The 25,803-nt window shown below is 41.9% G+C and overlaps 1 long non-coding RNA gene across 1 annotated transcript; it reads left to right on the top strand.

The window, feature by feature from the left end:
* Window positions 1-1,370: 1,370 nt before the first annotated feature.
* Window positions 1,371-25,803, top strand: LOC143964406 (uncharacterized). The gene is made up of 6 exons (XR_013271133.1): window positions 1,371-1,645; window positions 6,424-6,448; window positions 10,897-10,937; window positions 12,077-12,114; window positions 20,255-20,406; window positions 25,317-25,803. It is a non-coding gene; the product is annotated as an uncharacterized LOC143964406 (long non-coding RNA).

Raw genomic sequence — 25,803 nt, forward strand, 5'->3', positions numbered from 1 at the left:
ACGGATCCAGACGTAGGGCCATCCGTCTGCTTTTGGTGAATTGGACCGGGTCGGATGTCAGCAGACATGTCACCGCTGACATCCGTCGCTCCATAGACCAGCATGGACAAACTGACAGGTGGATCTGAACGGTCCGACAGTGTGAAAGGTGCCTTTCAGTGCTGAGTAATGTTGTTAATAAACATTGCCGGCTCCAATTACCGGACTTCTTTAACACTGGGGAGACCCACTGACAGCTCAAAGGACCGAGCCTGAAAGTATTGGTTTCAGGTATCAGTGCATCCGAGTGCAAATATTCGTATCGGCACTGATACCGATACTAGTATCGGTGCAACCCTAGTTTTAATACTTTTGTAATTCCAACTGAACACATATGAAATCAGAGTTCCAAGTCAGACAATTGAGATGGCATTGATTTCTAGACATGTGCAGACTAGAATATTTTGTTTCGTTTTTTTCGTTTTCGTCCGTAAATTTTATTTATTTAGTTACTCCCGAAATTCGTTTTTATTTATTTCGTTTTTCGTGCAAAAATTGCATTCGTCCGAAAATCCACATGAATTACGGTCGAATCTGTCTTGGAAGGCTTATGGTATCTGTCGAATGGATAAAGAAGATTCGATGGAGCTGCTAAACTATATAGCCTATAGGCGGAGCATTCGATTGCCGAAATGTACGATTGCAGTGTCGTATAGTTGCGACGATCCCGTCGAATATTATTATAAACGTGCAACGATCCCGTCGAATATTATTATAAACGTGCAACGATCCCGTCGAATATTATTTTAAACGTGCAACGATCCCGTCGAATATTATCATTATTTTTTTTTTATTTACTTCCCCCACCCAATTCCAGTATCGTTTCTCTCTGTCGATTCTGTTCTCTCTATGTCGAATATTTACTCTCTGTTGAAGCTTTTCTATATAATAGGACTAATAGAGGTAAACGAAACTTAGGCACATTCGACCACAGGTTCAATAGACATATGGAGTCACGTCGAATCTCCTATTCTATATCGAACGGCCACTTCGAATCTTCTATTCTATATCGAACTGTTGTAACAACGAAAACGAAAAAAAGCATTTATTTATGTCGGATCTTTCGTTTTTCGGAATCTGCACTTTCGTTATCGTTTGTCAAAACGAAAACGAAAATACCTGAAATTCGGACGAAAATGCATTCGGACGAAAACGAATGCACATGTCTATTGATTTCTTTGATTTGTTCAACTTGGAAACTCATGTTTACTGTCTGTATGACATCTCATAAATGCAGCATGTGACATCACAGCTGGAAAGTTCTGAAAAGTTTTAATGCACATGATTACAGCTTATGCAGACTTGTACATATCCAGTTCCGGAAATAGGGAATGAGGGAGAAAAACAGACACCAGTGTCAAAGGCTGGCCGCGCCGTGTTATCACAATGTTTGTTCTGCCTCTGTGTGGAGAGAGACATGGCCGTGTCACACCGCACTGGATATGTACAAGTCTGCATAAGCCTTGACAGCTGAAGGAAGCTCCTGTGCTCAGCTATTCCACCTTTCTTGATGTGATGCCAGCCACAGGATCTGCTGTGACCTGCAGTCCCACTCCATCTCCTCAGCTCAGTTAGCAGACCTGAATGCAACTCATCTTTCCTCTATGTGAGTGGATATTGTTTGTTTAAATAAATTGTTTTATGATACATACTCAGAGGCGCCCCTTTTCCTTGTTTTTACATATACTTTAAGCACTTCAGCCCCGGGGGGGTTCACCCCCTTCCCGACCAGAGCATTTTTTGCGATACTGTGTTGCTTTAACTGACAATTGGGCTGTTGTGCTACGCTGTACCCAAACAAAATGTATGTCCTTTTTTTCCTACAAATAGAGCTTTCTTTTTGTGGTGATTGTTCACCTTTTTATTTTTTGTGCTATAAAAAAAAAGACTGACAATTTAAAAAAAAAAAAGCAATATTTTTTACTTTCTGCTATAAAACATATCCAATATAAAAATGTAAAAAATCGAATTTCTTCATTAACCGCTTGCCAACCGGCACATAGATGAATGATGGCTACAGGGTGGTTGCATAACTCTCTGAGGGTGTACAGTGACGTCCTCCCAGAATCCCGCTCGAGAACATCGCTCGAGAACATTGGTGACCGCTGGGTCGAGAGGACCAGGCGCATCACGGTCAACGGCCGCTGATAGCGATCGTTTACCATGTGAATGCTCCGTCAAATGATGGAGCGATCGCATGTAAACAAATCGGCTTGATATCTGGTTCCTCTTTCCCCTCTCCGTCCAGTGTGAGCAGAGAGGGGAGAGATCGGTAGCAGCAGCGCTGTGGGCTGGATGTGTAGTGCCCACAGTGCTGCTCTGTGACACAGAGCCACATCCATCCATCCATGCTCAGCCATCCCTCCGTGCTCAGCCATAATCTGTCATACCCTGCAATATCCTGCAATACTCTGCAATACCCTACAATACTCTGCAATACCCTACAATACCCTACAATACCCTGCAATACCCTGCAATACCCTACATTACTCTGCAATACCCTGCAATACCCTGCAATACCCTGCAATACCCTGCAATACTCTGCAATACCCTGCAATACTCTGCAATACTCAGCAATACCTTGCAATACTCTGCAATACCCTGCAATACTCTGCAATACCCTGCCATACCCTGCCATACTCTGCCATACTCTGCAATACTCTACCATAACCAGCCATACCCTGCAATACCCTGCCATACTCTGCAATACCCTGCCATACTCTGAAATACTCTGCCATACCCTGCCATACCCTCCCATACTCTGCTATACTCTGCAATACCCAGCCATACCCAGCCATGCTCTGCAATACCCAGCCATACTCTGCAATACCCAATCATACGCTGCAATACTCGGTGATACCCAGCCATATGCTGCCATACCCAGTCATACTCAGCGATACCCAGCCATATTCAGCCATACCCAGCCATACTCGGCCATGCTCAGCCATACCCAGCCATACTCGGCTATGCTCAGCCATACACAGCCATACCCAGCCATACTCGGCCATACTCGGCTGTACTCGGTCTCTGTATGTGGCCAGGATGTGGAAGTTTCACACATGTGGGTATCGTTGTACTCAGGAGGAGTAGGAGAATCTATTTTGGGGTGTCATTTCTGGTATGTACATGCTATGTGTTAGAAATATTGTATAAATGGACAACTTTGTGTTAAAAAAATGCATTTTAACCACTTCCCACCCACCGCCCATCATATGACATCCTTGATTGTGTGCGGGGATATCTGAATGATGCCTGCAGCTACAGGCATCATTTAGATATCAGCTTTTTCAACCAGCGATTTCCTACACCATAAGAATGATCATAGCAGCTGTTCCTCTGCTTGATCGTTCTTATGGGAGGCGAGAGGAGACAGCCCCCCGCCGCCCTCCGGTGCTTCTACCGACTCATCACTACGATCGAAGCCCGGATTGTTTTTTTTTATTTCAGGCTTTCCAGCCTAGAGGTGAGATGTGGGGTCCTATTGACCCTATATCTCACTGTAAAGAGGACCTGTCATGCCCCATTCCTATTACAAGGGATGTTTAAATTCCTTGTAATAGGAATAAAAGTGATCAACATTTTTTTGGGGGAGAAAAGTGTCAAACTAAAATAAATAAAGTAAAATGAACAATAAAAAAAAGCAGAAGCGAACGTATACATAAGTCCGACCCGCATATGAAAACGGTGTTCAAACCACACATGCGAGGTATCGCGGCGAACGTTAGAGTGGGAGCAATAATTTTTTTCCTAGACCTTCTCTGTAACTCAAAACATGTAACCAGTAAAAAATGTTAAACAGTCGCCTATGGGGATTTTTAGCAAAGTTTGGCGCCATTCCATGAGCATGTGCAATTTTTGAAGGGTGACATGTTAGGTATATATTTACTCGGCATAACTTCATCCTTCACATTATGCAACAACTTTGGGCTAACTGTACTGTTTTGGGGTTTTTTTTAAGCGCAAAACAATTTTTTTTTTCCCCAAAAAAATATTTGAAAACTTGCTGTGCAAATACCATGTGAGATAAAAAATTGCAACGACAACCATTGTATTCTCTAGGGCCTTTGCTAAAAATAACATATATAATGTTTGGGTTCTATATAATTTTCTAGCAAATAAATTACCATTTTTACATGTAGGAGAGAAATGTCAGAATTGGCCTGGATGCTCCAGAATGCCTGAAGGTGCTCCCTGCATGTTGGGCCTCTGTATGTGGACACGCTGTGTAAAAGTCTCACAAATGTGGTATTGCCATACTCAGGAGCAATAGCAGAATGTGTTTTGGGGTGTAATTTGTGGTATGCATATGCTGTGTGTGAGAAATAACCTAATATGACAATTTTGTGAAAAAAAATCTTGATTTTGCAAAGAATTGTGGGAAAAAATGACAACTTCAAAAACTCACCATCTTTCTATCTTTTCGAAATACCTTGGAATGTCTTCTTTCCAAAAAGGGGTCATTTGAGGAGTATTTGTACTTCTCTGGCATGTTAGGGTCTCAGGAAATGAGATAGGTCGTCAGTACTTCAGGTGTGATCAATTTTCAGATATTGGCACCATAGCTTGTGGACTCTATAACGTTCACAAAGACCAACTAATATACACCAATTTGTACCTATCTTTACCAAAGATGTGTAGCAGTATAAATTTTGGCCAACATGTACGAAGAAAAATTACTAATTTGCTAAATTTTATAACAGTCTTTTTTTTTTTAATAAAAAATAAAAAACCCAACGGTGATTAAATACCACCGAAAGAAAGCTCTATTTGTGTAAAAAAAAGGAAAAAAATGTCATATGGGTACAGTATTGTATGACTGAGTAATTGTCCTTCAAAATGTGAGAGCACTAAAAGCTGAAAATTGGTCTGGCTAGGAAGGGGCTTTAAGTGCCCAGTGGTCAAGTGGTTAATTTAGGCCAATATGTATTCTGCTCCATAATTTTGGAAAATAAATCCCAATAAGCGTATATTGATTGGTTTTCGCAAAAGTTATTGCATCTACAAACTATGGCATATATTCATGGACTTTTTATTTATTTTTTATATTTTTTACTAGTAATGGTGGCGATTAGCGATTTTTAGCTGGACTGTGACATTGTAGTGGACAAATCTGTCACTAAGTGACACTTTTTGGGGACCAGTGACACCAATACAGTGATCAGTGCTAAAATAAATGTTCTATCACTGTATAAATGACACTGGCAGGGGAGGGGTTAACATCAGGGGCAATCAAAGGGTTAAATGTGTGCCTAGGAGGTGCTTGCTAACTGTGTGGGGGATGGTTTGACTGAGGGAAGAGATAGATCCATGTTCCTGCTTAGTAGGAACACAAGATCTCCCTCTTCCCCACTGACAAAACTGCGATCTACGATTCTCTCTACGAGCGATCGCCGGGTTCCCAGCAGACATCGTGTCCACTGGACCCGCTTAATAGCTCTCGCTGTGTCTGATCAGTGGGAGGGAGCGGGTCACTGGAGAGGGGATGCACGTGTGTTGTTATGGCGATTTATACCTACCTCACTTATTCGCTTAATGATATATACCATAAGTGATTAAAACCTTTTGTCTATAGAGTCTAGCCAATGCATTTGCAGCTATAACCAATAAAATCAATAACAGAATAATAACGGTGCTAAAATATAAAGATATCATTTATTTATACTTACTATAATACAGAAAAGAAACTTATATTAATCAGATATTACCAAATATGACGTAGCTGGTAAACCTTTAAAAGCAATGATGATACCAATAAGATACAAAGTAAGTAATACAAAAAAGAATATTGTTACAATGAACACACAAATGCTATCAGTATATTAGGACACTTTGTAGGACAGACAAAGTTACAGAAAAGAAAAGAGAAACAAAAAATAATACTGATACATTATGCAGACATCCTGGTCTCCTGCAGTAAAAATTCACAGAACGACTGTATCATAATTTGCCAGTAAAGTACCAGATTTGACCAAGTCATGTGATTTGATAAGAATCTGAAATCAAATAACTAACCGAATTTAATGTTCCTAAAAGTCTCAAAGCTCAAACCGCAGAAAAGTGTGCCCTCTAGTGATATGTTTATATACTACAACATGTGTGCACATGTGTAGGTATAGTGTTTGGTTGCTATGAAATGGAACTGTTTCCATATTAGCCCCTGTTGCTTCTTGCTGAATACATATAAGATACAATGAAGAAACATTTTACGCTTTTATCAGTAAAGACCAAAGTCAAAGAGCACAAATCTGCATCAGACAAGTTTTAAAGGAAAATTTCTGATGGTTGCAGAAGATAGAGCATTCTGCATATTGTTCTATGGTTTAATGAGTCTTGTTACCTGTGTCTATAAATGGATTGTTAAATATTTTATTTTTCCATTAATAGGAAAGAAGTATTGTCTGAGCAAAAGGTACAGTATGTCTTTATTCCCCCCAGCACTATACATCCCTTTTCAATAGGAAAGAAGAAATCAACTGATCTATTAAACCTGGCTTGTGATGATGTTTGACATTAGTCTGAGATAATTAAGAACTAAAGTGGAAATACAGCTATACACCTAACTATGATAAAAACAGTGCAGCGCATAAACTAACAGCGACATAAACAGAGAACGCAAATAAAAAGTCCATAAGAGAGCACCATCAAGTGTCCATACACGGTGATCCTATCAGTAGCAGGCAAGATGAAACGTTCAAACAAGTGATAGCCTCCACCAGTTGTAAATACTAGCAGCTCACCTCACTGAGTGGACCCCTGAAAATCAGTTGGGTTAAACAAGCAGCCTCTTTATATAGGTACATGTACTGGTCCGCTCGATGTCTGCATCACTGGAGATATGCTGGAGATATGCTTACTAACAATGCAGGTCTCATGCATCCAAATAATAGACTCCAAAATGATCCATCATGTGCGTACATGCAATAAAAATTAAGGGTACAAATAGTGCTCTCTGTATATTAAAATAGAAGCGTATTTATTAAAAATATATATTGCACTTACAAAAGTATGCAATGTCCCTCAGTGGCAAGGATAAACAGCGTAATAACAATAGCCACGAGGATGAACGGAGGACGTGGGTGACGTCAGATAGGTCACATGGTTCCGTGCGCATTACGTCCCTGGAGGCGGGACTTCATCAGTTGTGATGGAGTGACTTACACCACCCACTATTCATACCATGTCGTGATGTCGCCCATCATTGGCAGCGTCACGTGTAAATGAAGCACCATAACAACAAAGTAAACAGCCTGAGCTGGAACTTCCGGCCATACGCCAAACCACTTGGTAACCAGGGAGATTTACGGATTACGGTACACCATGGCGACGCGGCAAACAATCAACACAACCAAAAATATACAACTCACCTGGAATGTGAGTGAGGAACACATTGTCTTCCTCGACCTTGAGATTTCTAGGGATGGTGATCATTTCCGCTTATGTAACCATTTTAAGCCAACTGACTGGAATTTCTATATCCCTCTGCCACCATAGGTCATGGTTATGCAACATCCCCAGAGGTCAGTTTATTAGGCTCAGGCGGAATTGCACTCATGAGGAGGACTTTGTGTCCCAGTCTCAGGTCCTTGTCTCCAGGTTCAACAAAAAGGATATGAGAAATTTGCCATAGATAGTGAAGTAGAGCGGGTGAGAGGTATGAATAGAGAAACATTGGTTGCTAATCAAACTAAAGAAAGCAATACTGATGTCGCAAATTTTAAAATGGTATTAAATTATAATGTTCAACATAAAAATTTTGAAAGGATTATTCAAAAAAACTGCTCTATCTTAAAACAAGACAAAGTACTGGGCCCTCTCCTGCCACAACGGCCATTATTTATATATAAAAAGGCTCCATTTCTTCATGATCGTTCAGCTCCTAGTGTTGTTGCTCCACCAACACAGTCAGATAATCGTTTGTTTTCTTTTCTTTCTGGTTTTTATGCCTGCGGGAAGTGTACTGCTTATAGGCATTCCAAATGTAATCTTAACCACTACAATACAGGGCACTTCACCCCCTTCCTTCCCAGCCCAATTTTCAGCTTTCATCGCTCTCGCACTTTCAATGACAATTGCGAGGTCATGCTACACTGTACCCAAATGAAATTTTTATCATTTTGTTCACACAAATAGAGCTTTATTTTGTTGGTATTTATTCACGACTCCGTTTTTTATTTTTTGTGATATAAGCGCAAAAAAAGCAGAAATTTGGAAAAAAAAAACAATATTTTCTTCTTTCTATTTTAAAAGAAATCCAATTAAATCAAATTTTGTTGCAAATTTAAGCCAAAATGTATTCTGCTACATGTTTTTGGTAAAATAAATTATGTTAAGTATAGAGCAATTGGTTTCTGTGATCACGGACATATGTACGCAAATGATCATGTACATATGTGTGCAGGTGATCACGGACATATGTGTGCAGATAATCATTGGGACATGTGATTTTAGTGGGACATATGTGGAGGACATGTGTTTTTATTATTTGAGGACATGTCTTTTTATTATTTGGGGACATGTGTGTTTTGGGAACATGTGTGGGGACATGTGTGTATTACACTAGACTAGTGATCAGTGAGTAAAAAGCTGTAAAAACAGCTCATACTCACTGATCACCAGCCGACTGCAGCGATCTGCTCTCCTCTCCTCAGCGACGACTTCCGTGTGAGGAGAGGAGAGCCGATTACCTAGCAACCGGCTGTTTGTTTACATCACATGATGGCTGTGATTAGACACGGCCATCATGTGATCAGGAGGGCCAATCACAGAGCCCTCTTGTCGATCCGAGCTGCGCGATCCCCCTCCTTCTGATGGACGTTCCTGAACGTCCAGTCAGAAAGAGGCGGGTCCCACCCGGCAGTATATGTATATTGGCTGGGTGGGAAGTGGTTAAGAAACGTAAAAACTTTGTGTCCTCAGCAACAAACAAAGAGTATAAAACTCAGCAACTCATTACGTGTGCTACAATTGGTGTTGTTTACAGGCTCGAGTGTGTATGTGGCCTACAATACATTGGTAGGACCTCTAGACCTCTTCATGTTAGATTAGGCGAGCATGTGAACAACATCAAGAATGGACTCAAAACTCACAATGTTTCCAGGCATTTTAAATTAGTTCATAATCAGAACTCCAGGGGTCTGAAGTTCTGGGGGATAGAAAAAGTTGTGAAACATTGGAGAGGCGGCAATTTTGTATGTCAACTTAGCCGCAGAGACTCTATCACTAGATACATGAAATAAAAGTACTTGTACCGACAGGCTTGAATATTGAATTTGATGTTAATTGTTTTATTTCAGTTTGTTAAAATATACATTTTTGTATTATATATTATTTTTTATTTTTTGGAGTGGATTGTGTTTTTCCCTTTATTGTATGATGTATACGAGGATTAACAGAGACGCGGGTTGATTTTATAATTAATTTTAAAATAAATGTTTTCTTTATATAGTATCTATAATGTATGATATAGAATTATTTTATACTCAATCTTATAATATGGCCCTTTATAATAAATGCACTAAATGTCCATCGGCGTCTTTTTATATAAGCTCCTGAATAATGTTAAAATAGCTTTTTGTATTAATGAACCGTGATTGCTGGTATATTTACTGGCCTTTTGGCATCCAGGGAGTTTTTATGTGTTTTCCGGTTTTGTGTATGGAAGCCCGATTAGCATACACTGGATGTATTGTGTTGGGCTCTTTACATCCTCCGGCTATATGGTTGTTAATGTGGACGCCATGGCGACGTGGTTTAGATTGGCCATAGTGTTGATTGTTTTCCGCTTCGCCATGGTGTCCCGCAATGCGTAAATCTCCCTGGTTACCCAGTGGTTTGGAGTATGGCCGGAAGTTCTGACTCAGGCGATTTACTTTGTTGTTATGGTGCTTCATTTACATGTGACGCTGCCAATGATGGGTGGTGCCATGACATGGTATGAATAGCGGGTGGTGTACGTCACTCCGTCACCGCTGATGAAGTCTTGCCCCCTGGGATGCAATGCATACTGAACCACAAAACCTACGTGACGTCACCTACGTCCCCCGTTGGTCCTCGTGGCTATTGTTATTACGCTGTTTATCCTCGGCACTGAGGGACAGTGCATACTTTTGTAAGTGCAATATATTTTTTTAATAAATACGCTTCTATTTTAATATACGGAGAGCACTATTTGTACCATTATTATTGTTGCATGTACACACAATGGATCATTTTGGAGTCCATATTTGGATGCATGAGACCTGCACTGTTAGCAAGCATATCTCCAGTGATGCAGACATCAAGCGGACCGGTACATGTACCTATATAAAGGGGCTGCTTGTTTGACCCAACTGATTTTCATGGGTCCACTCAGTGAGGTGAGCTGCTAGTATTTACAACTGGTGGAGGCTATCACTTGTTTGAACGTTTCATCTTGCCTGCTACAGATAGGATCACCCTGTATGGACACTTGATGGTGCTCTCTTATGGACTTTTTATTTGCTTTCTCTGTTTATGTCACTGTTAGTTTATGCGCTGCACTGTTTTTATTATAATTTCTTTTAGGGATTTGATATTTTGGTCCTTGGTGTTCAGCTGCTGTTATGTGTTAAGTTTTTGCGCTGATTGATTTTTCTTTTATATACACCTAACTAACCTTAAAACTTACCCCTCCCTCTCCAAACATGTATGTTAACTAACCACTAAAGGACCGGAAGGATTTTCCCCCTTAATGACCAGGCCATTTTTTGCAATATGGCACTGCATCACATTAACTGACAATTGCACGGTCATGCAACAAAATTGATGTTTTGCATTCATGCTTTGTTTACAGTATTATAAAGTATTATAAATATACATGCATTTTCTTTTTTTCCCCAGAGTGTGCTTCTCACTAAGACAGGAAGAAATTAATAATTTAGGTAAGTAAAAGTCAGCATCATCCCATTCATTATTTGTCATGGCAAAAAATAGATTATTCTAAAAAATGTATATACCAAATGTCACACAAATAAAGAATGCAATACTTTAAAAGGATGTACACAATATAATAAAAAAAAGAGATAATGTAGTATCTATAGTAAGAACCAAAGGTATCATATACAGTACATAGGCATTACAATAAGTACCTAGCTGACATAGAGGAGTGTAGACATGTGCAATTTTTTTAGTTTCAAATACATTTTTTAACAAATTTTGACAAATTCGGAAATATCCACATTAACAAAAACCCATTTAACAAATTTTTAAGAATATTCGTAAATTCGAATATTCGAAATTTCTGAATTTTCGGATTACGAATTTTCAAATTAAAAAATTTAAGAATTTACGAAATTTGAAAATTTGCGAATTCGAAATCGAAAATCCGGAAATGTGAAAATCCAAAAATTCGAAAATCCAAAGATTCAGAAATTCAGAAATGTGAAATTTGAAAATCCGAATATTTGAAAATCTGAAATAATAACTTAACTATTACTAATTACTAAGTTATAGGTATTAGAATTTCCTTTCAAATTTGGCTTTTAGTGAACGTAATGAATACGAATTTATCCAAAGTTACAAATTTTCCAAAATAACGAATGCCGTAGCTAAACAAATGGAATGTAATGAATTAATAATAATAAATAACAATAATAATGAAAACATTTTATTATTATTATTATTATTATTATTAATAATTAATTAATAATTCATTCCGACATTCGTTATTTCGGATAATTTCTTAACTTCGGATACATTTTTATTCATTACGTTCCAAACAGACAAATTTGAAAGGACATTCCAATACCTATAATTTAATAGTTAGTATAGATATTTATATATAAAATAAGATGCAAAGTGGGTGGAGGGAAGCTTCAGAATGGCAAAGATGTTTTTATTACAAATTATGTGAGCAGACTGCAGTTCCTCTTTAAAGGAATGCCAATGCGGACGGGCGGGAAGGTGTTAAAATACTGAAAAATAAATAGATTTGTTGTTTATCATTGAGGTTATGCTTCTATATAACATTTTAACGTGTTTTTCTTTTTTTCTTCAAATACGCATTGTGTTTTTTATACAGGAGCTTCAGCAGAATCTGTACCTTCAAACAGGAAAGAGGTGGGAATTCTGGAAAAACCGGTAGTTTGTCCTCTATGGTAGTTTGTGTGAGGGTAACACAATAGATATTATGTTACAGAGTAATTAGGAGTTTGAACATCCTCAAGAAACTGAATACAGCAAGAACAGACATAAAACAAACAAAAATATAAATGCAGTCCAAATAACTGCACATGATTTGCAGAGTTGGCTTGTTCAACAGGGATATACATATTTACTGCAGGTGATTCTTACTGGTGAATGTGTTTGAATATACAGAAAATCAGGGCCGTCTTTAATACTGATTGGACCCTGGGCAAAACTTTTCTTGGGGGCCCCCTCCCCATGCAGTTTCGCTCTCCACCTGCTCTGAGACATACAATAAATAGCAGTTAGACTCTAAATCAGTTTACTGAATCAGATCTGGCAGCTATTGCGATTGGTTGCCAGAGGTTTCAGTGTATCATTACCGCTCACTGACTGGTTGCTAGAGGTTACAGAACACATTACAGCTCACTGGTTAGTTGCTGGAGGTTACAGCACATGATTTCTGCTTGTTGATTGGTTGCTAGAGATTACTGTGGATATGACCTCAGGGGGGCATGATATACATATCAATACCGCCGGCCGCCACTATTTACATATGAATGCTGGTAATTTACATGTAAACACAGGGTCTCCAAGTGAGTCATCTGGGACACAGCACAGCACTAAAACCTCAAGGGGCAAGCAAATTTAAACCAGGATAGTTGGCAAGTATGAAGCAGCTGCTTTGGGCCCCACAACAATGACAGAGCCCAGGGCAACTGCCCCTTTTGCCCTGCCTTAAAAACGGCCCTGCAGCAAATGACACCACCAGTAAATGTTTAATGAATCTCACATTCACTGATTTATAAATAGGCCCCCAAAGGTAATTGTCAGGCCCTAATTAACACATCCCACAAAGTGCAGACAGCAGATTCCTGCAGCTGGAATCACAGGTGGTTGTGGATAGCTGTAGCTGGGAACACTGTACAAACAATAGCAGGCTGACAGGCACCACAGCTGTCCCAGGCTGTCAGCCTCCATCCGCATGTGTCTGTTCATCCAGCGGTTACCTGCATCTAGGGACAGATGCCTAATGCTGGATGCAGGCAGATTGCTCCTGTACCAAACTATGAACAATAAAGAGAAGTTCAGTTAAAGTGATTGTAAAGTCTAATTTAAAAGAAACAAAGTATATCTCAAACATGTTATCTCTTCCAACCTGCCTCTCTGCCAATCCCTTCACTGGCTTCCCCTACCCCACCGTATAAAATTCAAAATACTAACCATAACATAAAAAGCCATCCACAACATCACCCCCAGCTACTTTACCAACCTCATCTGAAGATATCGCCCAAATCGTCCCCTTCTCTCCTCCCAGGATTTCCTGCTCTCTAGCTCCCTTGTTACCTCCTCTCATGCTCACCTTCAGGACTTCTCCAGAGCCTCTCCCATCCTCTGGAACTCCCTGCCCCGGTATATCCGATCAGCCCCTACCCTGTGCACCTTTAGGAGATCCCCGAAAACTCACTTATTCAGGGAAGCCTATCCCACACCCACCTAACAACTGTCCCCGAGCCACCCCCATCAAATCATTCTCTGCAGCTATTACCTTTTGTACCCCCACCCCCTCCCTTTAGAATGTAAGTTCTACGAGCAGGGCCCTCCTGTACCTTTTGTTTTGAACTGTACTGTAATTGTGTTGTCCTCCCTATACATTGTAAAATGCTGCATAAACTGTTGGCACTATATAAATCATGTATAATAATAATAATGTTATTCTTACCTGCTCTGTGCAGTGGTTTTGCTCAGAGTGGCCCCGATCCTCCTCTTCTCAGACCCCTCTTCTGTGATCCTGGACCCTCCTTCCTGTTCAGTGCCCCCACAGCAAGCAGCTTGCTATGGGGGCATCCAAGCTGAGTCACAGCTCCCTGTGTCCATGCAGACACAGAGCCCCAACCCATCCCTGTCCCCTCTCTTTCTCTCTCTCTCTCCCCTGATTCTCTGACTGACTTTGATTGACAGTAGAGGGAGCCAATTGTGCCGTTCTGCTGTTTTAGCCAATGAGAAGGGGAGTCTCCGGCAGCTGAGACATTCGTGCAACATCACTATATAGAGATGGGTTCAGGTAAGTAAGGGGGGCTGCTGCACACAGGAGGTTTATAGAATGCATTAAGATAAGAAAACCTTCTGCCTTTACAATCCCTTTAACACCTAACTAACTCTAAACCTACTAGCAGCAACATTCTAAAACAAATCTATCTAGCCTTTTAAAGAAGAAATTGCTATACTTATCTGTTCTACAGCCTCTCCAGTCCAGTTCCACACTGAGCTGCCAGCGGTGGCCTCAGAGTTTTGGCGTGTGCAGGAGAGTCAGTCGACAACGGAAACCCATAGTAACCTTATGGTTGACATCAGCTCCCAGGCACTTCCCAGCCGTTGTCGGTTCTCTCCTGCGCACACAGCAGCCGCTGCACTGTATCGGCTTCAGAAAAGGTATGTATATCGATTTCTTCTTTACACAGCTAGATAGATTCATTTTAGAATGTGGCTGTGAGTAGGTTCAGAGTTATGAACTTACACTTTAAAGTATTTACATAACAGGCTGCATAACAGCTTTAAAGCAATCCATCTCTGACCTCTCTAGCTGCTTGTACTGTGAAGTAATGCATTCTCAAATATCCTTAACCACTTGCTTACTGGGCACTTAAACCCCCCTCAGTCCCAGACCAATTTTCAGCTTTCAGCGCTGATGCACTTTGAATGACAATTGCGCGGGCATACAACACTGTACCCAAATGAAATTTTTATCATTTTTTTCCCACAAATAGAGCTTTCTTTTGGTGGTATTTAGTTACAGCTCGGAGTTTTATTTTTTGCTAAACAAACAAAAAAAGATGCAAAAAAAAAAAAAAATCATGTTTTAATAGTTTGTTATAAAATTTTGCAAACGGGTCATTTTTCTCCTTCATTGAAGTGCGCCGATTAGGCGGCACTGATGGCTGCATTGGTGGGCACTGATGGGCTGCATTGGTGGGCACTGATGGGCTGCATTGGTGGGCACTGATAGGCTGCACTGGTGGGCACTGATAGGCATAGTTAAGGCGGCACTAATAGGCACAGATAAGGCGGCACCGATGGGCACAGATAAGGCGGCACTGATGGGCAAAGATGGGCACAGATAAGATGGCATGGATGGGTGGCACGGATAAGTGGCATGGATGGGTGGCACGGATGGGCACTGATAGGTACCACTGATAGATGGGACTGATGGGCACTGATAGGTGGCACTGATAGGTGGCTCTGATAGGTGGCACTGCTGGGCACTGATGGGCGGCACTGCTGGGCACTGATGGGCGGCACTGCTGGGCACTGATGGGCGGCACTGGGTCGCAGAACCTTTGAGGCAGATTGTGGGCACTGTGGGTGGCACTGTTGGTGGCACTGCTGGATGGCACTGTGGGTGGCATTGTGGGTGGCACTGTAGGTGGCACTGTGGGCACTATGGGCACTGATGGGGGCACTGATGGGGGCACTGATGGGGGGCACTTACTTTTATTCAGGATGGCACGGCGGTGGGCAGGTGGGCACTGGCAGGGGGCAGGTGGTCAGCTGTATTGCTGGCCGTGATCGGGACTGATGTCCCGATCACGGCCGCCGGTGATCGGCTTTTTTTTTCTCTCCTCGCGCTGTCAGCGCGAGGAGGAATAATAGCCGATTACCGGCTCCGTTCTATCACATGATCAGCTGTCATTGGCTGACAGCTGATCACGTGATAAGGGGTCGGGATCGACCCCTTGCACGGATCGGTGATCAGGCGAGTCTCACGGACTCGCCGATCACAGAGCGCGCCGCGCGCGCCCCTCAGGGGGCGCGCAGGCCGCTCGTATCCGGGACGACGTCAATAGACGTAGTCCCGGAAATGTGGGTCCGCGCTGATGCCGTCATTTGGCAATAGCGCGGATCCCAAGTGGTTAAAGGTTACAACAAAATCTCTAAAGGGGGTTTAACAGTTTAGAGACATCTTTAGAGCTTCTACACAATGCCTATCAAGGAAAATGAGGCTTTGTTTTAAAGGTTTTCACTGATTGTTCAGAATATATAGGTAAGTTATTGTGCATAATCTGAGCAATTTAAACTGCTGTAAACAGAAGCAGTGTAAGTACCTAAATTTGTCTTGGCATCAGTGGCTTGCAGTGCCTGGCATTGAGAGAAAGAAGCAGCATGAGGAGCCAAGCATTTCATGTGCTGACAAAGAGCATGCTGATAGGATGAGAAGGCAGAGTGACTAACTCATAACTTGGCTGCTTCTCCTTCACTGTCTAAGTATAGACATGGGTGGGTCAGTGATGGCATGAGCTCAGAAGTGGGTTGAATGATGCTGGCTGTCAGACTAAAGACATTTAGCAGCTGAAAAGAAGTACTGATAGGGAAAAAGGTTGAAGGTTAATAATGCAACAAAACCTGTTTTTTTTTCGCACTGTTGTTTTTTTTTTTTTACAAAGTTCTGCTTTAGGCTTGCCACACTAGTCAATACACAGGTATGCAGACACACTGTGGAAGCATTGGTGCTGACAAGTATAGTAAGGGTTCATCTAGGCTGATCCCTGGATTAGGCAAGTACACAGAACAAGGGCATAGTATAGTTGCAAAGTTTAGTTTAGGGATTACATTAGTTAGGACCAGGGATTAGGGGGTTTGGTTTGCGTTTTAGAGTTAAAAGCATGGTACACTTTCAAATGCTTTTGTTGTTAAAGAGGAAGTAAACCCTGATGGGTTTACTTCCTCTTTTTTTCCCTGCAAAGGTAAAGCATAATGGACTACTATGCATCGCATAGTAGCTCATTATGTGTCACTTACCTGACACAGGAGCCAGCGAAGTCGCCGCTGTCCCCTGTAGTCCGCCGCATCCATCTTGCTGGTGGCGTCTCGCAGCTCCGACGAATGACAGCGGCGAAGCCGCGATGACGTCACTCCCGCAAATGCCCACGGGAGTCGCGTCTCGCAGCTCCGCTGCTGCCATTCGGCGAAGCCGCGATGACGTCACTCCCGCGCATGCGCACGGGAGTAGACAAATTAGGCAAATCCATTCTTGGACTTGCCGCATTTAGTGCGCCTGCGCGCCGCTTTCTACGGCGCATGCACCGTAGACAGCGGTGCCCATTTTCGGGCAAATATCTCCTAAACCATATAGGTTTAGGAGATATTGCTTGGACCTACAGGTAAGCCTTAATCTAGGCTTACCTGTAGGTCAAAGTTGTTTGAAAAGGTTTACTTCCTCTTTAACTAGCTATTAGTGCAGTTTCATAGTTAGTAAGGTTGAATAAAGACACCAGTCCATCCAGTTCAACCTGAGTAAGTGTCTACAATTGTCCCTACCCTCAAGGAGCCCACTATCCTAGGTCCCAATTCATATACTAGGGCCAATTTTGGACAGAAGCCAATTAACCTACCTGCATGTCTTTGGATTGTGGGAGGAAACCGGAGCAGGCACAGGGAGAACATGCAAACTCCAGGCAGGTAGTGTCGTGGTTGGGATTTGAACCAGCAACCCTTCTTACTGCTAGGTGAGAGTGCGAACCACTACACCACTGTGCTACCCGGTTATATTCCCTATTTTCTGTTTGCTATACCTTGTAATAATGGGATCACATGTTGTGGCTGAAATTTGTAGTGTCATGGCTGATCTATTCCCCTATATCCATGTATTCAATCAGCTAGCTTGTCCCTACTCGCTAAAGGGATAGGCAACTTCTTGTTATGGGTCACAGAGGGTCCAATCCATACCTTAAAATTTCCTATGTTTGAATCACAACTTTAGGAGTGTTAATGTGATGAAATAAAGGAATTGAAAAGCACTTGGAGAAATATCAGGAAGGTGTGGCGGGTGAGGATTAACACGGAGTTAACTGAATCAATAACCTTTCATGGAAGGGGTGGGTGATAAAGGGTTAAAAGTAAAATTGAAGTTCATATATTAGGAAGTCCATAAGATGCAGGAATAGTCATTATATAGTGGGATCCCAGGAACATACTGTATGTGTAGGCAGCCAGCAGTCTGAGTAAGAAGAGACTCTATAAGCAGACATAGGGAGAAAACAGCAATTTGATGAAAGATTGCATGGTGAGCTAGCTGTTAATTATTCTGCCAGTTTGTGTCTATATTAGATCTAATTACTGTCTAGCTTTCACCTACAGAGCACTAGACTGAGAGACCCAGAGATTGTGGAATATGTCATTTCTTACCAGTAGATTCTTAGATTAATCAACATGGGGACAAGGTGCTTTGGGGGGCTACTCCAAAGCACCCTTCCCATGTTGAGGGCATGTGGCCTGGTACGGTTTAGAAGGGGGGTGTGCTCTCTTATCCCCCCTTTTTTCCTGCAGCCTGCCAGGTTGCATGCTCGGATAAGGGTCTGGTATGGATTTGGGGGGGGGGCCCCTAGGCCATTTTTTTTTTACATTTTGGGGCAGGGTTTCCCTTAAAATCCATACCAGACCTGAAGGACCCATGCCCTTTTTTTCAATGAGTTTAATCTACAGTATATTCCTGAGACCCGACAATTCCTTACAGCCACAATCAGTTTTAAATGAAAAATTTTCCTTTAGAAATGTCATTTTGCTGTGGTACTGTTCTAAACACGGGAAAATTTCGCCCTTTTACAGGCATACTATAGAAACCCCCCCAGGCACGATATTTAAAGGAATATTTCATGTAGCGCTGACTCCTGAAGAGCATGCGCTATGTGTTTTGTCATTTAACTTTACCCTTGAACCGCAGTTTGGTTTTGGGTTCAATTATCCTAAATTTAGACTTCAGCACCAGTCTAGCTGGACTGCCAGGTGTTCTGCCTGACCATAGTTGGCGCTGTCATCATGGCAGGGTGCAGAATGCAGTTTAGTTGGGTGCGTTACATTTACTCTTTCTCGGAACCAGCTCAGTGGGAGTGTCACTCTTGCTGTGCTTCCTGGGAGAGGGTACTTAAGGTGCGGATGTCACCTGTTTCGGGGTTCCGGTCCAGAAGTGCTTTCTGACTGTTTGGTCCTGGTCCTCCTGGTCAGCCCCCAGGACTGCCATGGCCTGGGGTGCGGATCCACCTGACTTCAAACCTCGGGGCTGGCTAGCCCGAGGTAAAGAAACTGAAGGAAGGATTCAGAGGTGGTCCGGTGCCGTCTCGGTTAGTGGAGAGGCCCAGCAACTGTGAAGGTTTCCAGGGGAGGACTCTTCAGGAGAAGGCCATGCAAGGGTTGGCTTCTCAATAAGAGCCTGGACCAGTTGGAAGACCCCAATTGAATCTAATCTCATGCGGTATCACCAGACCGGCTGCAAGATACTGGTACCATATGAGGGTTCTCACTTTAGTACAAACTCTTCAGCTTTTACTGAAGTGTTCTACACCGAGTCTGTGGCAGAGACTTGTATCTGACTTGAGCACCTTGTTGGCTGCTAGGCCTGGTGAGAGAAAGACTATCCAATAAGAGTGAGGATCCAGTTGTGAATGGCTGTTCTCTGGATTACCTGATATGAGAGGTGTGTTTTTCTCCTACTGGCTTAACACTAGGAGTACCTGGACTTTTTCCCTACCTAAACCCTCTAATCTCATGTTGAGAGACTGTGTTCGGTAACTATCTTTTGCGAATAAAAATCCCTTTGAGTGGATCTGGCGTCAGTCTCTACAATTCTTGGGCCATCTACCTCGGGAAACCCCTAGATGCGCACAAGGTGAAGAAGGTAGCAGTAAGCCCAATTAAATCAGCGTGGCCTTCAGGGGTTAGTGCTACATTCATTTTTATTGTTTCACTTTAAGCATTAATAAAATCATTGCTCCCGAAAAAATTTCAGTTTTTAAAACTTTTTTTTGCATTGATACATGTCCCCTGGTGCAGGACCCAGGTCCCCAAACACTTTTTATGACAATAACTTGCATATAAGCCTTCCAAATTTTTTGCCTGTTCCGTATGTTCTGGTGCGAACCAAACTGAGGGGTGTTTGGCATCCCTACTAAACACCTAGCATTTTCAAAAACAGGAGTAAATAAAAGCTATGGAATGTTCTTATGGGCCTACCAAAATTTGAAAATCCTACATTGTGAGTATGTCTGATAAATCACTCTCTGATTTTTTGTTTTTTTTGCAGGATGAGAGCTCAGATGTTGTCTATACAATGCCAATATTCAACAGAGGAAAAACAAGAAAAATGAAAGTCAACAAGTGTGAAACTGAATATATTGTCTTAAGACGCCTGTGACCCTGGTCCATCATGGAAACTAAACCAGGAGCAAAACATTGGTATAAATGTAGCGCTTGGTTGCTACTAGTAACTAACATCCACCATGTCACCCTGCTGCCAGACCTCCATCTATCACTTCTGAGATAATGAACAGTCATTTGCGTTGTTTTGTTTTATTTATTGGGGGATATAACTTGGTTGAGGGAAAGGAAATATGGGATGCCCATAGAACAGTTGCTTTGCCATCGTGGTTAAGAATTAGAACAAAAGATTGAGTCATGAAGTATTGATGTACAAATAATATCTACGGTCACTTCCCCTGCATAACATAATGCAGACGATTACTCCTCCTCTGTGTATCTCCTGCAGACTGTTGCTCCCAGGACTTTCACCCTCCTGCACAAAACTTCCACTGTAGATCATTACTTTTCCTGTCACATAATCCTCTTTGGACAAAAGAGACTCCTCTGAACAGTCCCAGTTGCTGGCTAGAGTTGGTTGCACTGTTACTAGGCCAGAGGTCTGCAGCCTAGTAATTTAGTAGCATGTGCTGCTTGGTGGACTACTGTTCCCAGATAGTCCAGTATGCAAATCCTGTGCCCTTAGGCCACAGCGATTTGACACTTTCCCCACAGTCTTTCCTCTGGCCTCGCACCCAGCTCCTCTGGCATGCCTTGGCATGCCTCATCAAGAAATCCACTGTGGCCCACTCACCAACCTTCTCCTGCCCCGAGTCCATGATGGAGAACTTTAACTGGACGTACATTCCGACAGCTTCTCCTGCCCCTCTGTTCCAGAACACTTCATCCATGATCGTGTATGGATAAAGATCCTACATCTATGACCATGTGAAGATGAGGCTCCTTCTCAGCTCTCCCAGGCTTTTCCGCAATGCCTCGCCCCCCCCCCCCCGATGGGGATGGGGCCCCTGCTGCTGCCTAGTACTCCTTTCTCCACATCTCCCAGCTGACAACCCCTCCCAGTGGCTTGTTACCTCAGCTTATATGGGGGGCCTGCCCCCTGCCAATTCCAGTTGGGGATTGGTCAGTGCTCCTCACATGAGCTGCCTGCCACTCCAGTCCCAGGCCCTGCCTCTCTTCCAGAACATTCTCCCTGGAAGCAGGGGAGGCGCCTCAGAACTAAAGCACAGGTGGTCACACCCACTGCTGCACTTACCACTCCCTGCCCCCCAGATCAAAACAAGCAGGCCTAGCCTGAAGCATAGGCCTGCCTAAATTAACCTGAACTGACAGTTTCCCTTACAAACTCCTCACTCTAGCACCTACCTATGGTAGAGGGTTCTACATAAAAATTAGAGCAAGTGTTGACACCAGGTTGTGACTATCAATGTCAATTCTAAAAGCAGGGTTGAACATTTAAATAATACCTTATTATAAAACACTTATACTGTATACCAAGTCAGATATAATTTTCTAACCATTTACATTTGTATGAGTTTAAACAAAAGTTCTTATTAGTGTGTTTGATTAGACCATATTGCATGTAAACAGAAGTCTGTTGTGAAATGCAGGAAACCAAACTTTTGAAACGTTTTATACTGTGAAAATCACTCTCTTATTAATTAGAATGCCTAATTTATGTAGTGAATAATAGACTTGTGCACAACGGAAAATTTAGTTTAGTTTCGGTTCGTTGTCATTTGTAAGATACATTCTGTTATATTCGTTATGTTACGTTAATACGTTTTCGGATAATTCGTTATTATTCATAGAGTGTGGAATTCATTCATTTTTATTCGTTGAAATTCGCTATTTATGTATGTATAGACATTCGTGATAATGATTCGTAGTTTGCAAAGTCGTTTATTGAATCTTTTAACACACACAATGACGTCTCTTCTCCTCGGCTCAAATACAATACAACACCCTTCTAACTCAGTTCTCAGGAATGCACTTTGCCAGTAATCCATCCTCCGGCACAAAATTAATTAGCTGATTGGACTATAAGATTTACTTTGAGCTGACCTTTTGTTTCATTAGATCTTTAAAGAATTACCGAATCATGTCAAATTCATTCGTTATATTTCTTTCGTATTCGTTGTTATTCGTTATTTTTTTATTCGGACATTCAGATGCATGCAAAATTCGGCCGAATTTCGATTAGTTACGGTACTAATTGCACAAGCCTAGTGAATAAGATTTACATATTTTGTCATCCACCTTGTACACGTGTAGCGTAAATATTTGTTGTTCATTTCACTTCACAGTTTAGAAGCCAATTGTCCATTTATATACAAATTGAAAAAATCGCTATAGTTTAACATACTTTGTGGTCACCAGATTCTTTTATTCGTTTAAAATAAAAAATTTTACCCAGTGAATTTTGGTCCAGTATGTGGCATTTAGTTTCGATTTACCAAAGATGTTCAGAACTTTCACATAATAAATAATTCAATTGTGTGCATATGGAATAAATAAACATGAAACTGCCATTCACATGATTGGATAATTTATTGTTCAAAGATTCTTAAAGGCTAAGTTCACTTTTTTTATATATATACAATCCAGCTCCCCTGTGTACCAATATACCATTATTGTACCTCGGTTGCAGACAAATACAAGGTTTCTCTGCTTTTGAGAACAAGGCCTTACCTTAGCCCTTGCTATAGTTCTTAGAACACTTCAGAGGCTCCCTGGTTTACAGACAGAGACAGAGGAACCAATAAGACACATAAAGGAGTTTACCAGCTGACCTCATTAGCACACTTTCACCCAGGAACTAAGTTTTCACAGGACCCCCCAGCATTTCTCCATGGGTGCATTTGCCTAGCTTCCCCAGGGTCCCTTTAGATTGGCTCAGGCTGCATGCTAAACTCCCTGGGGCCACATGCAGCCCATGGAACACCCCTGATGTAGTGCAAGTATCTGCCTGATTGGATACAGAGGGATTGGATAGGTGGTGTGTACTTCTATTATATTGTTTTGGAAAATCTAAAGGAGATTGTACAGGGATTGTTCAATAAAATTTTATAGGAAGTGGGTGGAAGGTGGTATTGTAATGAAGGAGGTGTGGTCCAGAGTGGTGAACACACCCTCTTCTGTGATGCAACAAGTGAAGGTGACCTTACAGGAAGTGAAAGCTGAGGAAGTGATGAAATCCAAAAATCCTTTCAAAAATACAAATAAGCTGGTAAGATTTTAAACCTCCTGTGGATAAGGTACAGTAAGTGAGAGAAAACCACAATGGTATGTCTGGGCCAGAAATGGCATTGAAAAACACTTCTATTTATTATGAAAACTGAAATTCTCCCCAAAAAAGGTGAACTTATCCTTTAATCCCTTGACCACTGGGCACTTAAACCCCCTTCCTAACCAGACCAATTTTCAGCTTTTGGTGCTCTCACAATTTGAATGACAATTACTCAGTAATGCGACACTGTACCCATATGAAAGTTTTGTCATTTTTTTTACACAAATAGAGCTTTCTTTTGGTGGTATTTAATCACCACTGGGTTTTCTATTTTTTGTGCTATAAATCAAAAAAGACAGAAAATTCAGATTGGCAGAGTATTGGTGAGTATTGGCAGAGTGTTGGTGAGTATTGCAGAGTATTGCAGTGTTGCAGACTATTGCACAGTGTTTCAGAGTATTGGCAGAGTATTGCACAGTATGGGCAGAGTACTGCAGAGTATTGGTAGAGTATTGCACAGTATGGGCAGAGTACTGCAGAGTATTGTCACAGAGCAGCGCTGTTGGCAATACACATCCAGCCCACAGCGCTGCTGCTATCTCTCCCCCTCTCCTCTCGTACTGTACAGATCAGTACAGAGAGGGGAGGGAGGAACCGGCATCATGACATGACACCGGTTTGTTTACAAGTGATCGCTCAGTCAAATGATGTAGCTACCAGCGGCCGTTTACCGCGATCCATGATGCGTCAGGTCTTCTGCCCCAGGGGGAGATTCTGGGAGGACATCCATGGACACCCACCAACCGGAAAAACCTGACCTCGCTATAGTCAACTTTAAGCTATGGCCCAGTCGGCAAGTGGTTAAATACAGGGCCTTTTTCCAGCAGGAAAGTGGGGGAAATGCAGTTCCGGCACCTCCAGCACTGAATGTATGTAATAGCAAGAGGTGTGGGGTGTGCTGGAGGGTCTATTGATGCTAGCTGCTGGAGGGTCTATTGTCACTGGTGGGTATCTGTTTTTGTGTGAGGATCTATTGTTGCTGGTGGGTCTTATATTGCTGGTAGGCATCTACTGTTGAGGAAGAGGTCTATTGTTGCTGGCTGCTGGAGGGTATATTGATGCTGGCTGCTAGGAGATCTGTTGTTGCTGCTGGGGGGGAATCTAATGTTGCTGGGGTGGATCTTTTGTTGCTGGGTGTGGTTCATTGTTGTGGTCCATTGTTGCTGCATGGAGGGTCTATTGTTGTGTGTTGGATCTATTGTTGCTGGGGTGGGATCTTTTATTGTGTGTTGGCTCTATTGTTGCTGGGTGGGTCTATTGTTGCTGGCTGCAGATCTATTTGACTGCTTTTCTTGTAATCATTAAGATATTCCATACAAATTATTTAGCACCACAAAATTATATTTGGTTCTGTATTTTCAAAAGGGCCGGTACTGGGAGTTGGGTAGGAACAGTGCTCAGAGGTAGGTAGGGGGCGGAGACAAGGGGTGACTCAGAAGGGGGAATTTCTGTACTTATTCTGTGAGAAAAAAAGCCCTGTTTAAATATATTTACCAACAATTTTATTCTGCTAAGAATGGAGCAGAACATTAGAAGATATAGACTAATGTTTGCAGATTTCCTTTTTTTTATGCATCAATTTCTATGCATTCTGGAGGATAACTCATGTATCCCTGATATAAATTCTATTCTTAAAGCAACAGAATCATTTTTCATAGTTATGCACATTCTCCAAAAACTCTGGATAACAGTATTTCTGGTTATTTTATGTGTGTGCTATTGATATTCAGCTACTCCTTTTTTCTTTTTGTTTCCATAGGCATGCTTTGAGCTTCCAGAGAAAACTCGAGACAGCCTTCGTCTCTGGGACCTGAAGCCCCCCTATCAGATGAATGTTTCCAGCATGGCTCAGAGACTGACCACTTTCTTTTCTTTATAATGGAGAACGCAGACTGGGCTGTGACTGGATTGTAAATTATGTTCAAATAAAAGGTTCACTCCAGTGCTTTTTCAAGAGTTTATCCGTCAAACCAAAGAAGCTTCTCTTTCAGGCAAGCAGATGCCGCCATTCATTATAACCGTGTCACCATCTCTCTCTTCATGTGGCAAAGCTTAGCAATGTGACAGCTACCTAAAATAATTATTGTTATGTTTTACTGCTGTGTTGTTTCAATACAAATCATCATAATTTTAAAGCTCTTGAGTCTTGAAGTCATGCAAAGATAAGCTTGATCATTTTAGTTCCACTTGAATGAGTATTATATTCTGCAAGCGCTTACAAAATTAAAGTTAAAGCTGAAGTTTAA

This window comes from Lithobates pipiens, unplaced genomic scaffold (genome assembly GCF_037356315.1).
Source record: "Lithobates pipiens isolate NorthernLeopardFrog02 unplaced genomic scaffold, aLitPip1_a1.2 Scaffold_8, whole genome shotgun sequence".
Taxonomy (NCBI): domain Eukaryota; kingdom Metazoa; phylum Chordata; class Amphibia; order Anura; family Ranidae; genus Lithobates; species Lithobates pipiens.